Below are 16,619 nucleotides of genomic sequence, written 5' to 3'. Positions count from 1 at the left end.
ATTTGAAGCTTTATAGTTAGGTGTAAACATTAAGTGTTATGTCCTCATGATGCATGAACTCTTTTTCATGATGAAATGTCTCTCTTTATTTTTGGTAATACTTCTTGTCTGAGTGTCTATTATGTCCACTGTTAATATAGTTCACAAGTTTGTATTATACTACTTCACTTTTACAAAAGATATTAGTGCCTGTTTATGCTACCTGAAAGAAATTTGAGAAGGATTTTCATTTTAATGTGAAAAACCATTACACTACTAATGCAGGTCTTTCATAAAAGTGAAATGGTGTCTCATGGACTTTAGGATAGGGGGGTACTGTTCAGAGGCAGATTAAGGTCAGTTGAGGCCCCAAGCACAGAAGAAAATATTGGGCCCCTTAAAAAAGAGACAAAAAATAAAAAATGCATGTTAACCATGTTTTTAAATAAATAAAAATATTATGTACTATTAATGTTAAAATTGCACATATGAAACCAAACGTGGTGTCATTAGAAAAAGGGTAAAGTTGAGGTTTGGGGGAGCCCTTCAGAAATCGGGACCCAGGGCTTGCGTCCAGTGTGCCCTCAGTTAAATCTGCCTCTAGTACCTTTAGTTTCACGCCATTTTGACTTACAAAAGCTTTCCTAGAAATGCTCTACTTTTGTTTTTTTTGTTTGTTTTGTTTTTTTAATAATTTTATTTTTTTAATGGTGCGACATCAATAAATCAGGATACATATATTCAAAGATCAACAAGTCCAGGTTATCTTGTCTTTCAATTATGTTGCATACCCATCACCCAAAGTCAGATTGTCCTCTGTCACCTTCTATCTAGTTTTCTTTGTGCCCCTCCCCCTCCCCCTTTCCCTCTCCCTTTCCCCCCCCCCCTAACCACCACACTCTTATCAATGTCTCTTAGTTTCACTTTTATGTCCCACCTACGTATGGAATAATGCAGTTCCTGTTTTTTTCTGATTTACTTATTTCACTTCGTATAATGTTATCAATATCCCACCATTTTGCTGTAAATGATCCAATAGAAATGCTCTACTTTTGGATAGCAGAAGAAACCTGTGTCATTTTTTAATCCCTTTTAATTCATTTTAATTGTATCTATATTAAAGTACATCTTTTAAAGACATTATATTATAGGGCCCTATTTTTTTATTTAGGCTGCCAACATTTGCCTTCTTGGAGGAAAGTTTAGCTCCTTTAAAATTAATGTAATTGTTGACATGGTTGGATTTAAATCTACCATTTTATTAATTGTTTTTGATTTGTCTCATCTCTTTTTAATTTTTTTTTTTTGTTTTTGCTTTTTTCCTGTTTTCTTTAGAGCAAACCAAACAATTCTAAAATATTTTATTTTGATGCTTATAGTGACATTTTAGTTCTTATGAAAATATTTAGTGGTATTCTAGGAATTTCAGCTTTTATCTTTAACTAATAACTTATTTAGAGTTAATATTGTATTAATTCATTAAAAAATACAGGAAACTTTTATCAGTATAATACTGTTTGCTCCTCTCTTCCTCGTGACATCGTACCATACATTATAACTACATATGTTATCACCTCTATGATATAATTTTTGTTTTAAACTTTTATACAATATAAAAAAATTAAGCTGGCCCTGTCCGGTTGGCTCAGTGGTAGAGCGTCAGCCTGGCGTGCAGGAGTCCCGGGTTCGATTCCCGGCCAAGCCACACAGGAGAGGCGCCCATCTGCCTCTCCACCCTTCCCCCTCTCCTTCCTCTCTGTCTCTCTCTTCCCCTCCCGCAGCGAGGCTCCATTGGAGCAGAGATGGCCCGGGTGCTGGGGATGGCTCCTTGGCCTCTGCCCCAGGCGCTAGAGTGGCTCTGGTCGCAACAGAGTGACGCCCAGAAGGGGCAGAGCATCACCCCCTGGTGGGCGTGCTGGGTGGATCCCGGCCGGGCGCATGCGGAAGTCTGTCTGGCTGTCTCTCCCCGTTTCCAGCTTCAGAAAAATACAAAAAAAAAAAAAAAAAAAAAAAGGCTATTTTGTGATTGATTCTATTTTATATTTTGTGATGGATTAAACATGGCCACAAATACTTATTTTTTGCTACTACTTCTATTGAAATGTGGAATCTAATACCCTATCCTTGTGAACTTGGAACAGACTTTAATGCTTGATCAATAAAATACAGTGAAGGTAATGTTCTCAGTCTGCCAATGTTAGCACATAGAAAACTCTGCAGCTTTTTCTGACTTTCTTGTAACATTTTCTCTTGTAACTCAGCCACCATGAGGTGAGAAGCCCAAAGACATCTGGAAAAATCTTTAGTGAGCTCCTAGCCAGGAGCCATATCAACTGCCAGCTGTAAAGGGAGTCATCTTAAGGCTCCTGCTAGTTGTGTCTTTAGATGACTCCAGCCTCCACTGCCTTCTGACTACAACCGTATGTGAAAGATCCCAAGTAAGTGTTGCCCGGATGATCCCATTAACCTACAGGCACATGAGAGAGAATAATACATTTATATATTAGGTTACTATGTTTACGGGTGGTTTATTAGACTGTTATATATAATACACTCATATTCTTATCATTTTACCTCCAGTTATCACCTGGTGTCATTTGCCTTTAGTCTGAGAAACTTGTATTAGCATTTCTTTTTTTTTTCTTTATTATTAATTTTAATGGAGTGACATTGATTAATTAGGGTACATAGATTCAGAGAAAACATCTCCAGGTCATTTTGATATTGATAATGTTGCATACCCATCACCCAAACTCAAATTGTCTTCCGTCACCTTCTATTTGGTTTTTTTTTTGTGCCCTTCCCAACCCCCCCACCCTTCCCTTCCCCTCCCCTTGGTAACCACCACACTCTTGTTCATGTCTCTGAGTCTGATTTTTGTGTCCCACCTATGTATGGAATCATAGTTCTTAGTTTTTTCTGATTTTCTTATTTCACTCAGTATAATGTTATCAAGGTCCATCCATGTTGTAAATGATCCTATGAAATCATTTCTTATGGCTGAGTAGTATTCCATAGTATATATTTACCACATCTTCTTTATCTATTGAAGGATTTTTTGGTCATCTATTGAAGGGCTTTTTTGGTTGTTTCCCTGTCATGACCACTGTGAACAGTGCTGCAATAAACATGGAGCTGCATGTGTCTTTATGTGCCAGTGTTTTGAGTTTTAGGGGTATATACCCAGTAGAGGAATTGCTGGGTCATATGGTAGTTCTATTTTTAATTTTTTGAGGAACCACCATACTTTCTTCCATAATGGTTGTACTACTTTACATTCCCACCAACAGTGGATGAGGGTTCCTTTTTCTCCACAGCCTCTCCAACACTTATTACCTGTCTTGTTAATAATAGCTATTCTAACAGGTGTGAGGTGGTATCTCATTGTAGTTTTGATTTGCATTTCTCTAATAGCTAATGAATATGAGCATCTTTTCATATATCTGTTGGACATTTGTATTTCTTCCTGGGAGAAGTGTCTGTTCATGTCCTCTTCCCAATTTTTATTGGATTGTTTGCTTGATTGTTGTTGAATTTTATGAGTTCTTTGTACATTTTGGATATTAGGTCCTTATCTGTGCTGTTGTTTGAAAATATCATCTCCCATTTAGTTGGCTGTCTGTTTGTTTTGTTGTCAGTTTCTCTTGTTGTACAAAAGCTTCTTAGTCTGACGTAGTACAATTCATATATCTTTGCCTTCACTTCCCTTGCCTTTGGAGTCAAATTTATAAAGTTCTCTTTATAACCAAGGTCCATGAGTTTAGTACCTATGTTTTCTTCTGTGTCATTTATTGTGTTGGGTCTTATATTTAGGTCTTTGATTCCTTTTGAATTAATTTTAGTACAAGGGGACAAACTGTAGTCGAGTTTCATTCTTTTGCATGTGGCTTTCCAATTTTCCCAGCACCATTTGTTGAAGAGGTCTTCTTTTCTCCATTATGTGTTGTTGGCCACTTTATCAAAGATTATTTGACCATATATAAGTGGTTTTATCTCTGAGCTCTCTATTCTGTTTCATTGGTCTGAGTGTCTATATTTCTGCCAATAACATGCGGTTTTGATTATCGTGGTTCTATAATATAATTTGAATTCAGGAATTGTAATGCCCCTAGCTTTGTTTTTTTTCCTTAGGATTACTTTGGCTATTTGGGGTTTCTTATAGTTCCATATAAACCTGATGATTTTTTTGTTCCATTTCTTTAAGAAATGACATTGAAATTTTGATGGAAATTGCCTTAAATTTGTATATCGCTTTGGGTAATATAGTCATTTTGACTATATTTATTCTTCCTGTCCAAGAACAAGAAAGATTTTTTAATTCATTGTATCTTTTTCAATTTTCCTTAACAATGCTTTGTAGTTTTCATTATATAGGTCCTTTACATTCTTTGTTATATGTATTCCTAGGTAATTTATATTTTTTGTTGCCACTATGAAGGGGATTATTTCTTTGATTTTGTTTTCTGATTGTTCATTGTTGGCATTTAGGAAGGAAATAATAGACTTTTGTATATTAATTTTGTATCCTGTGACCTTACTGTATTGGTTTATTGTTTCTAATAGTCTTTTTGTGCAGTCATTGGGGTTTTTGATGTACAGGATCATATCATCTGCCAAAAGTGAAACCTTTATTTCTTCTTTCCCAATATGAATGCCTTTTATTTCTTTCTCTTGTCTGATTGCTCTGGCTAGAACTTCCAGCACTATGTTGAATAAGAGTGGAGAGAGTGGACAAAACCTTGTCTTATTCCTGATTTTAGAGGTAAAGCCCTCAGTTTTATGCCATTTAATATGATGTTACCTGATGGCTTATCATAAATGGCATTTATTATGGTGAAATATTTTCCTTCTATACCCATTTTGTTGAGTGTTTTAAACATAAAATGGTGTTGAATTTTATCAAATGCCTTTTCTGCATCTATTAATAAGATTATGTGATTTTCTTTGTTTTGTTGATATGGTGTATTATGTTAACTGTTTTACGTATGTTAAACCATCCTTGTGATTCTGGGATGAATCCCACTTGATCATGATGAATTATTTTTTTAATGTATTGTTCTATTCAATTTGCTAGTATTTTGTTTAGTATTTTAGCATCTGTATTCATTAGAGATATTGGTCTGTAGTTTTTTTTTCTTTGTGTTGTCCTTGCCAGGTTTTGGTACGAGAGTTATGTTGGCCTCATAAAATGTATTTGGAAGTATTGCTTCTTTTTCAATTTTTTGGAAGACTTTGAATATAATAGGAATCAAGTCTTCTTTGAATGTTTGATAGAATTCACTAGTATAGCCGTCTGGCCCTGGACTTTTATTTTTTGGTTTTTGATAGTTGTTTCTCTATCCTCTGTTCTTATGGGTCTGTTTAGGTTTTCTGCTTCTTAATGACTCAGTCTAGGAAGATTGTATTGTTCTAGAAATTTATCCATTTCTTCTAGATCGATAAATTTGGTGACATATAGTTTTTCATAGTATTCTACAATAATTCTTTGTATATCTATGCTATCTGTGGTGATTTCTCCTCTTTGATTTTGTTTATATGAGTCCTTTTTATTTTTTCCATTGTGAGTCTTGCTAAGGGTTTGTCAATTTTGTTGATCTTTTTAAAGAACCAGCTCCTTGTTTTATTGATTTTTTCTATAGTTTTTCTGTTCTCTATTTCATTTATTTCTGCTCTGATTTTAATTATTTTCTTTCTTCTGCTGGTTTTGGGTTGCCTTTGTTCTTCTTTTTCTAGTTCCTTAAGATGTGAACTTAAGTTGTTTAGTTGGGCTCTCTCTTGTTTTTTCATATAGGCCTGTAGTGATATAAACTTTCCTCTTATTATTGCTTTTGCTGCACCCAGAAATACTGATATGTCATATTGTTATTTTCTTTTGTCTGTATGTATCTTCCGATCTCTGCTTTTATTTCTTCTTTGACCCACTCATTTTTTAAAAGTATGTTGTTTAATTTCCACATTTTTGTGGGTTTGTTTACTTCACTCCCACCAGCGGGACGGACCAGGTTGACTAGAACTGCAAAAGTTGTTGGTTTTAATAAAAATGTTCGCCATCACGCGTTTACTTCTTTTTTGCACTGAATTCTAGTTTCAAAGCTTTATGGACAGACAATATGCTTCGTATAATTTTAATTTTTCTGAATTTTTTGTTATTTTTGTTGCCCAACACATGGTCAATTCTTGAGAAGCTTCATGTACACTGGAGATAAATATATATTCTAGCACTTTGGGATGAAATGTCCTGTAGATGTCTATCATATCCAATTTTTCTAGTGCTTTGTTTAAGGCCTATATTTCTTTATTTATTTTCTGTTTGAATGAACTATCTAGAGCTGTCAGCAGTGTATTGAGGTCTTTAAATATGATTGTATTTTTGTTGGTTTTTATTTTTAGGTCAGTCAGTAGCTGTCATATATTTTGTTGTTCCTTATTTTGGTGCATATATATTAAGAAATACTATGGATTCTTAATTCAATATCCCCTTTATTATTATGAAATGACCATCTTTGTCTCTGATACCTTTGCTGTCTTCTGGTCAGCATTGTTAGATATGAGTATGGCTACACCTACTTTTGTTTGGATGTTATTTGTTTGGAGAATCGTTTTTCAACCTTTCACTTTGAATTTGTTTTTATCCTTGCAGCTTAAATGTGTTTTTTGAAGGCAGCATGCATTTGGATTTTCCTTTTTAATCTATTCTGCTACTCTGTGTCTTTTTATTTGTGAGTTCAATCCATTTATACTTAGTGTAATTGTTGACACTTGAGGGTTTCCTATTGCCATTTTATATATTGCTTTCTGATAGTTTTGTATCTTGTTTGGTTCTTCTCTTTTGTTTTTTTATCATTTGTTTTTGGTTGGTTGTATTCCATACTTCTTTTCTCTGTTACTTCTTTTTATAAGTCATGTGTTTCTGAGGTGATTTTTTCAGGGATAGTTACCATTAAGTAATAGAAAGGATACATATCATGTTCATTGTAATACATTATCTCATGAGTGCTTCTGCACTCCATCCTCCTTTGCTACTGTTAATCTCCATCCTCTCCCCCCCTTTTTTTATTTTTCTTGTCACAGATTAATCTTGTTTTTATTGTGATCTTGATGGAGCTTTTACTTGTAGTTTTGTTTTGTTTTGTTCTTTATATCTGGTAGGAAAACTCCCTTTAGTATTTCCTGAAGTGGTGGTTTTCTGATGATAAATTCCCTTATCTTTTTTATATCTATGAATGTTTTTATTTCTCCTTCATATTTGAAGGATAGCTTTGATGGATATAGTATTCTTGGCTGGAAGTTTATCTCTTTCAGAACTTTAAATATTGGGGTCTACTCTGTTCTAGCTTGTAGAGTTTCTGCTGAGAAATCTGATGATAATCTAAGGGGCCTTCCTTTATATGTTGTATTCTTCTTTTCCCTATCTTCCTTGAAAATTTTTTCTTTGTCATTGATTTGTGCTAATTTTATTATGATGTGCCTTGGAGTAGTTTTGTTAGGGTTAAAATAACTTGATGTTCTGTTTGCTTCTTGAATTCGAGGCTCTAATTCTTTCCACAGGCTTGGGAAGTTTTTGTCTATTATTTGTTTGAATATGTTCTCCATTCCATTTTCTCTCTCTTCTCCTTCTAATATACCCATTATTTTTATGTTGCTCTTTCTAATGGAGTTAGACAATTCCTGTAAAGCTTTCTCATTATTTTTTAATTCGTGAGTCTCTCTCCTCTTCTCTCTGTAGTGTCTTTAGTTGCCTGTGTTCTATGTCAATAACTCTCTCCTCGATCTGGTCTGTCCTATTAGCTAAGCTTGTTACCTCATTTTTCAGTTCATGAATTGAGTTTTTTATCTTTCCTTGATTCATTTTCATAGTTTCAATTTCTTTGGTGATGTATTCTTTCTGTTTATTGAATTGTTTTTTGAGCTCCCTAAATTGCCTTTCTATGCTTTCTTGTATTTCCCTGAGTATTTTTAGGACTTCAATTTTAAATTCTTTTGTCATTTAACTCCAAGTTTTCCAAGCAATTGAAATTTTTTTCTATAGATTTTTCCTCATCTATCTGAGCTACATCTCTGTCTTTTGTATCTATGATATTTGATTTCTATTTTTAATGGCATTTGATTGCTGTTTTGTTAATAACACTAATAAGAGTTTAAAAATTAAAATTTTTTAAGAAAACAGTGAGAAAATGAAAATTCTGTTGTGCTAAGTGGAACAAAAACTATATATAATGGAGAGCATGAGTTGGGTGGAAATGACAAATAGATTAAAAAATGAGGTAAAAAGCACACAAAATGCCACTTGGAAAAAATTTAAATTAAGAATAAAATAATTTTTTTGTAAGTGATGATCAAATGAGAGAAAAAGTGAAAGAGAAAATAAGAAACAAGAAGAGAGAGAGAGAAAAATAAGAGTTATGGTTTTTGGAATGTAACCCTCATAGAAAAAGCAAAAATAAAAAATGTAACACCTATGGGTAATGAAGCTCAAAATGAAAAGGAAGGAATAAAATGAAAAGAGGATAAAATGATCAAGGTGGAGACAAAAGATGAAAGATACTAGAAAAAACTGGAAAAAGTTATAAAGAATGTGATTTTTTTCTTGGTTTTGAGAGGTTATCTTTTCTTTTTTCTATTTTCTTTTTCTTTTTGGCACTTTACCCCAGGTTTTGTCCCCGTGGCACTCTTAAGTAGAGATTTACAGTTGATGTGTCTCTATGGTGATGGCATAGCTAGGCCTCAGTCCCATTGATAGGCAGGGCTTGTTAGGGTTTGCAGGCTCTGACAATGTGAGAGTCAGTTTTCCCAGTTCCTCTCCCAAAATCTCTCCTTCTTGAGCAAACAGCCTTGGGACCCAGCTGTGAAGTTGCTCCAGCCACTGCTTGGAGAGCAAGAGGCTCTAAGAGCTGCCAAATCCTCCCTCTAGCCCCATTCAAAGCACAGTTCTGGGTAAGGTTTTGCCAGCCAGAGCCACCATTGTAAGCAGGCAGGGCTGGGAGCCGATTGCTTTTCAGGTGTTTTTCTGTGAGCCTCTGGGCATGTCTAGTATGCCTCAGTGCTCTGAGGGTCTACTCTTCCCAGGTTTCTTGCAGTTTGTAACCTGTATCAGCTGGCGGGAAGATGCCCCAGCCACTGCCTGCAGAACAAGAAGTCCTAAAAGCTGCCAAGTCCCTCCTCCAGGTCCGCTCAAAGTCAGTTCTGGGTAAGGCTTTGTCAACCAGAGCCACCAGCGAAAGTAGGCAGGGCAGTGAGCTGACTTCTGCCCAGGCTCCTTTCTAAGGTTCCCTGGGTATGTCTAGTTAAATTTGCCTCAGTGCTCCATGGGTCTGCTCTCCCCAGATTTCTCTGTTATTGGGAAGGCTACAGCCCAGCCTGACCAACTTCCACAGTGTTCTCTGAGGTCTTCTCTATAGGAATGTGCTTTGTAACCTGCATCGGCTGGCAGGAAGTTGCCCCAGCTACTACCTGTAGATCAAGAGACCCTAAGAACTTCCAAGTCCCTTCTCCAGGTCCACTCAAAGCACAGCTCTGGGTAAGAAGGCTTTGTCAACAAGAGCTGCCAGTGTAAGCAGGCAGACTGTGGGTTAGGCTCCTTTCTAAGGGTTCCAGGGTATGTCTAGTTTGCCTCAGCATTCCGCGGATCTGATCTCCAGAAGCTTCTCCCTTGTGCCGTTTGGTAGCCTACAGGAAACTGCTTGTACGCTCAGCCCCCACCACTTCTGCAGGTCTGTTCTGTGGGAATGTGCTTTCTATCCTGTATAAGGCTGGCGGAGGTGCCTTGCCCAGACAGGTCCAGGCCTAGGGAACCCGGCTCTTGTGCACTTCCCACACTGTTGGTCAGGGAGCCAGGATTACACAGGAACTCTGGCTACAGCCCATGCAGAAGTCTGCTGCTAACAGTCTCTGGCCCAGCCCCTTCATCCGCAAATGCACTTGCCCATACCAGACGCACCAGGTGGAACCACTTGCACACTGCCTGCAATCACAGACCGGGCGTGAACAAAGCCCAAAGCCTCTTTGGTGTCAGTCTCTGTAGGCAACCCTCTTGACCACATCTGCTGAGGTCTGCTGCTTGTGCTAGCTTTGTGTCCACAATCTCAGGCTGAGTTGCTGGTGTACTCTCTCCTCAGCTTGAACATTTGCCCTAGCCCAGCTTCTTCCCTCTCCCCTAGCCCTCCCTTCCTCTCAGTTCCAAGTGAAAGCAGCCCTTCCTCAGGTCAGCAAGGAAAGTGGAGTACTCCGTTCTCCATCTTATTTCATTCAGAGTGGATTATATATTCAGCTATCTTTTTGCCCAATCGTACCTTTGTTTGATGTATGTGAATTTCAGATGCTCCTGCGATTTTCTGTCTCTAGTTGTTGAATTTGTTGAAATTTCAGGGAGAGATATCGGGAGCACCATCATGGTGCCATTTCTCTGACATTACTCCAGCATTTCTAATGATGCAGATTTGTGGTGCTAAATGTTTACATTTTATTAATAATCTGAAATGTCTGTTTTGCCTTTTATTTTTGAAGAATAGTTTCACTGGATATACAATGCTGAGTTTACAATTCTTTTCTTCTCTAGCAGTTAATCTTGTCCCATTGTTTAGCCTCTGAAGCTAATAATGAGAAGTTAGCAATAAATTTTAAAATAATTGTTCTCATGCTGCTTCAATAATTTCCCTTTTCTTTTTACTTTAGCTGTTTGATTATGATGTGTCTGACTTGATGTTTATTCTGTCTGAGGCTGGGTAAACTCAAATATATAAATTAACATCTCATCAAATTTGGGAATTTGTTGGCTATTATTTTTTCAGTTTGGGTAGTTTCTTTTAACATATCCTTAAGTTCAGAGAGTCTTTCCTCATATGTCATGTTCAGTCTACTAATGAGCCTATGAAAGGCATTTTTTATTTCTGTTACAGTGTTTTTGATCTCTAGTATTTTTTTAAGTCTTAGAATCTCCATCTCTCTGCTTGCATTTTCCATCCGTTTTTGCATATTGTTTAGTTTTCCATTACATTAGATTACATAAACATTAATCACAGTTGTTTTTAAATTCAGTAAAATAATTATAATATTTATGCCATATCTGATTCTGGTTTTGATGCTTGTTCAATCTCTTCAAGCTGTCTGTGTGTATGTTTTTTTTTTTATTTTTTGTGTGTTGGTTTGTTGTGTGTGTGTGTGTGTGTGTGTGCATGCACGCCTTTTAGTATGCCTTTAATTTCCCTCTGATAGCCAGATATGATGTACTGGGTAAAAAAAAAATATCAGTAATGAAGCTGTTAGTAATGTGGTGGTAAGGAAGGAGAAAGGGGAAGCATCTCATACTCCTATAATTTGATGTCAGTCTTTTAGTAAGCCTGTGTCTTGAGCTGTAAAAATTATAAGTGCTTCTTTATCTATCTATCTATCTATCTATCTATCTATCTATCTATCTATCTATCTATCTATCAATCATCTATTATCTGTCATCTATCATTATTTTTTCCCTAGATGGTACAGGATGGCTAGCAAAGATGAGTTAGGTATTTCCCTCCCCCAGGTTGGTTCAGCTCTGATAAAATTTCAATAAATTAGGCTCTGATAAAATAGTTTTTCTCAAGGGCTGGCCCCTTTTAAGAAGAACAAAGTTTTCTGGTATATTTCAAATGGTTACATTCCCCACCCCTACCAGAAGTCCAGAGGGATTTTTCTTTCACTGTCACTATGAGAACCTGGTAGCGCTCCTGGAGATAAAACTCACATCAGTGAAAGTCTTCCCCTCATATTTGGGTCTCCTTAGAATTTTTAATTCTTAGACTTGTCCACACTGAGCCTTCAGCAATTTTAGAATGACTGAAGGAGGTAAACAAAACTAGATTGGTAGGAGTTTAGATGTTATTTCAAGTATGATTGGAAGTCTTTGGAAGGTTAAATAAGGAGTGATTGGATCTGATTTATGATTTAAAAATATTTTTTCCTAATTTGTGAAGACAGGAATATGATACAGTGGGTAGGACAAATGTAGAAGTTAGGAAACCAACAAGGAGGCTCTTTCAGTTTTCCAAATGAGTGTTGATAACTGAGTGCCATTATACAGCTAGATTCTATCCCAGAGCAGCCTAGAATATTTCCAAAAGCAGAAAGGACAAATTCTATGTATTCAGTGGCCTCTGAAAGCAATATGTCATTTATACTTTACTCTCAGTTTCTGGAATAAATATTGCATGCCAGAAAGCAATGGCTTTATATTAAGCCTTATTTTCATCAACTTTATAGTCCATCCCAAATAATTATTTGTCACTTCCTGAAATTGTATCATATTTCCCAATTCTGTACTTCTACACATGACATTTCTTCCTGTTGGAAATGTATTCCTTATACATTTAAATATTTATTTTTGAGATCTTATTCAAATGCTACTGAGGACAGTTTTCTATTTTCTCCTCACCTCTGATGCAATTTTATTATATTTTTCAAGGTGTAAGCTATATGCTAGTGTGCACTGTAACTGCTATTTTGTAATGTCAAGTACAATAAAAACCTAAGAAGTTATCTTAATTGCTTGGTACATTGGAAATTCACAATTTCATGGGTGCTGACAAAAGACACAAGACTCCTAAGTCAGAGACAAAGGATTTTAATGCTTATGCCATAAAAGGCAATATGAGCTTTATGTTTTATTAGTTGTTCTTGCCCCACAAGTTCTATAAGAATAACACAGAAAAGCCCAGGAGAATTCTGTATAGTCAGAGACTTTGTGTCACACTTGAGGAACAAAAAACTTAGGAAATCTGAATATTTTATAATGCAACACAAATAAGTCTTCTAGATTTTTCTCTAGAGGGAGACATATTTTACACTGAATGATCAGCAAACCTGCCCTTTACACTCTGTCTTCCAAGATATGCATTCCATCAACATCTTTAAAGATAGCCTGGAATATAAAGGCAGTTTGCATTTCTGTTCCTAAGACATGCAAAATCATAAGAGACCGATGGAGAATAGTCTCCAAATGCCATTACTACAAGGATCCAGTTCCTAAATGTTTGATATTTAGGCCACCCAGTCTATGATATATTTTTTTATATAGAACAAACTTATTGAGATATATGCTTATGTCACCTATATTTTAAACAAGTGCCTCTGCATCTAGGTACTCAAGAAAATATGTATTAAGCAAAAGAAATACCTGACTATATTGCTTCTTCCTACTGACTGCATCTATCCAAATCTTACTAATATGTATTAATACCGATTTTATATATTTATTTAAACAAAAACATTTTAAAATGTGTTTAATGTTTATAATGATGTTAGTTCAATTTTTTTAGAGAGCACAGATTGGGGGAAATTAACTTGTCAGGTATTTTCTAAAATGTTACAGATTTAAAGGTATGAGAGATAACACAAAGAGGTTTACCTTAATAGGAAGTAAGGAAATCTTGGAAAAGGCAGTTCAGAGAATGTGTCCTGGCTAAGTATCAACTTGTCAGCTTGCACAGGGAAGAGATTCTTTAGCCAGACAGCAAGCATGTACAGTGGCTCCAAAAGAGAAACCCCAAATTCCAAGGTTCTCAGTCATAACAATCAAGTAAGCTATGATACTTAGTTCTGCAGTATTTCTGAGGGGAGCACCATTGCTGTTTTCTTCAGGAAAATTCTTCATGGTTAGGAGTTTCCTAATGAATTTCAGGACGTCTAGCATCTCTCACTCTCAGGTCTTTTGTGTGAGCAAAACTCTCCAGGTACTATTTGCTATATATATTTGTAAAAATATACCCTTTAGCAAAACAAAATAAAACAAAACAATCTGCCCTAAAGAAATGATATAGTTCCTTATTGAGAACTACTGGGTGAGGTGTAAAGGTCACACACTAATATACTGTGTGTCAATATAAAGATAAAATCTGATGCTTTACTGTGTCAGTGACTGAAATTGTGGACACAGGCTCTTTGAGGCAAACCCTACAGATAAGTATTAAAATTCTTTTTAGATGCAATCTTCCCCATATAACTAATAAATTTTCTATATCTTGTTTATACTTGTGTGTGTGTGTGTGTGTGTGTGTGTGTGTGTGTGTGTGTGTGACAGAGACAGAGAGAGGGACAGATAGGGACAGACAGACTGGAAGGGAGAGAGATGAGAAGCATCAGTTCTTCTTTGCAGCACCTTAGTTGTTCATTGATTGCTTTCTCATATGTGCCTTGACTGGGGGGCTATAGCAGACTGAGTGACCCTTTGCTCAAGCCAGTGACCTTGGGCTCAAACTGGTGAGCCTTGCTCAAACCAGATGAGCCCGTGCTGAAGCTGCTGACCTTGGGGTTTCAAACCTGGCTCCTTCACGTCCCAATCTGATGTTCTATCCACTGTGCCACTGACTGGTCAGGTTTGTTTATACTTTCTTAATCCAGCACCTTTTATTCACTTGTTTAAAATGATTGTTGGGCTGTCACAGTGTGCCAGATATAGTTTTGGTTGTTGGATAAGAAAATGCTTCTGGTTTATAAAGTTTGCATTCTATTAGGAGGAGATACATAATAAAAGTATGCAATTAAAATGAGTAATCTCATATGGTATCAACTCCTTTGGAGAAAACAGGGCTGAAAATTGCCATGAGGAGGGGTAAGGAGAGGTTTCTTTGATTCATAGCAATTCAGGGAAGTTGCCATAGGATGGCATAATTAAATGGATATAAAAAAGATAATAGGAGGTTAGGCCTAGGAAGAGTTGATGGGAATATGTTTCACAGGGAGGGAGGAGCAAAGGTGCTGAAGAGAAAAAATAGTGTATGTGTTTTGTACTAATTAATTATTGGATACTACCTCATGACACCTTTTATGATCACAAAGGTAACGGTTATCCTTTATCCTGTCCTTTACAGGGACTTCACATTCATTAGCTCATTTAATCCTCACAACGATCTGAGACGCATACGTAGTTACTAATTTAGAGATGTGACAACTCTGTCTTGGAGAGGTCCAGTCACTCAACAATTTGGATATAAATGCATGTCATGTTGTCTAGTTATACCTGTTTCTGACTTATTAATTTATTTTGTTTCTCTCTTGCTTTCCTAGATAGATCTTAGGTTTTATTTTAAAAAATAACATATTTGTCAGCTTGGAATAACATAACAAAATACTGTTACTGGAACATGCTATGATTCATGTTTCCCATCACCCTTTCAGCCAGTTTATGAGAGACAGGGACCAAGTAGGTATAAGAGTGTCTTTAATTCAAATTGCAGCAACTTGAGAAGGCTAGGGTCTAAAAACAGTATTAACAGTGCCCTGATGATGACTGTTTTTATAGGGTTTCCAGGGCTGTTAGTAATGGTGTTAGAGGCAAAAGTCCATGCAGTTAGTCATGTGACAACGTGCAGGAGATGAGGGTTCAGGTGGCAGGCATGGCTTCCGTACAAGTTCTTCTGATGACAACACAGGCCCAATTAGCATGGTCCTCTCTGGTCTTTTTGGTAAATCTTCAAGAGAGCCAGGACCTGATGCCTCTGAGACCATCTGCTTCTGGGAATTGTCTGCAAAAAAGATTCCTTGTTTTCATAGGAGACAAAGAAAAGATTTAAGATGTGTAAACTAAGTTTCTAATTAATTTATAGGCCTTAACTTTTCACAGTACATCCTGTGACTAAGCTTTTTCAAAGAACTATTGTGATTTAAACTTTTCTAATCTTCAGATCAGGCCACAAGTAAACTTTCCCACTTTTCACTGCATTTCAAAGTAAAGGCCAGGGAGCCATTAAGAGAGAATAAGAAACACATTAACTATTGATATTTCCTAACCCTTACATATCTCCTATTTATTACAACTAAAAAACGACTATAATTGAAGCCAAATTTCTAACTTTTGGGTTCCCTATCAACACTATCGACTGAGTGGCTTCAAGGAGAGAAACTTATGGCTGGAAGTCCAGGCTCAAGATGATAGCTGATTGGTTCCTGGTGAGAAACTTTTTCACTGTGTCCTCAACATGGTGGGGAAAGAGAGAGCTCTGGTCTCTCTTCCTCTTCTTAGAAAGACATTAATCCCAACATGGGACACGACAGTTATAATCTCATCTAGGCCTAATGAATGCCTCTCCTCTAAGTACCATTATATTGTAAATTAGGGTTTCACCAGATGAATTTTGGGGGGACACATTCAGTTCATACTATATGGGAACTGTGTATTGTATACATTGGGCACCTTCTAAAATACTAATCAACAAAAGAGTAAAACAATATTACTAGAATGAAAACTAACCTATTTTACCTAACTAATTCCAATTTGTCTTGTAGATTTCAGTGTAGCTGCTAGCTTTCCAGGACATCCGGGGTTAGCTGTGTCTCCAAAATGCTTTCCTAGTATCTTACTCAGCCATTAGTGATTTCTTGTCTTTTCTCCCTGACTTTGTAAGGTCTTTGAAAACAATTACCATTTTATTCCTAGTGGGGGTGCTGTACCTTGAACACAGCAGCTCAATAATGATTTCATTAAATTGATCTATCAATCCTTGGCATAGTAAAAGCTTTCTATATCTTAATTTTCTCATCTATAACATATAGATAATCTATTTCATTTGGTTAAAAGAATTCTGTGAACTGATGGCTATGGAAGGATTGTTGTGGAAGACGTCCAAACCTGTATGATTTTTTATGAGTTTATTTGAGCCAAGCTGATGGCA

The 16,619-nt window shown here is 36.3% G+C and overlaps 1 pseudogene; it reads left to right on the top strand.

Annotated features, from left to right (window-relative positions):
* The first annotated feature begins 9,084 nt into the window (after positions 1 to 9,084).
* Positions 9,085 to 16,619, top strand: part of LOC136406563 (protein SPO16 homolog pseudogene) — a 32,726-nt pseudogene continuing 25,191 nt past the window's right edge.

This window comes from Saccopteryx leptura, chromosome 5, assembly GCF_036850995.1.
Source record: "Saccopteryx leptura isolate mSacLep1 chromosome 5, mSacLep1_pri_phased_curated, whole genome shotgun sequence".
NCBI classification, from domain to species: Eukaryota; Metazoa; Chordata; class Mammalia; order Chiroptera; family Emballonuridae; genus Saccopteryx; species Saccopteryx leptura.
The sequence above is the reverse complement of the archived record's forward strand: the minus strand, read 5'-3'. Positions and strand labels throughout refer to the sequence as shown.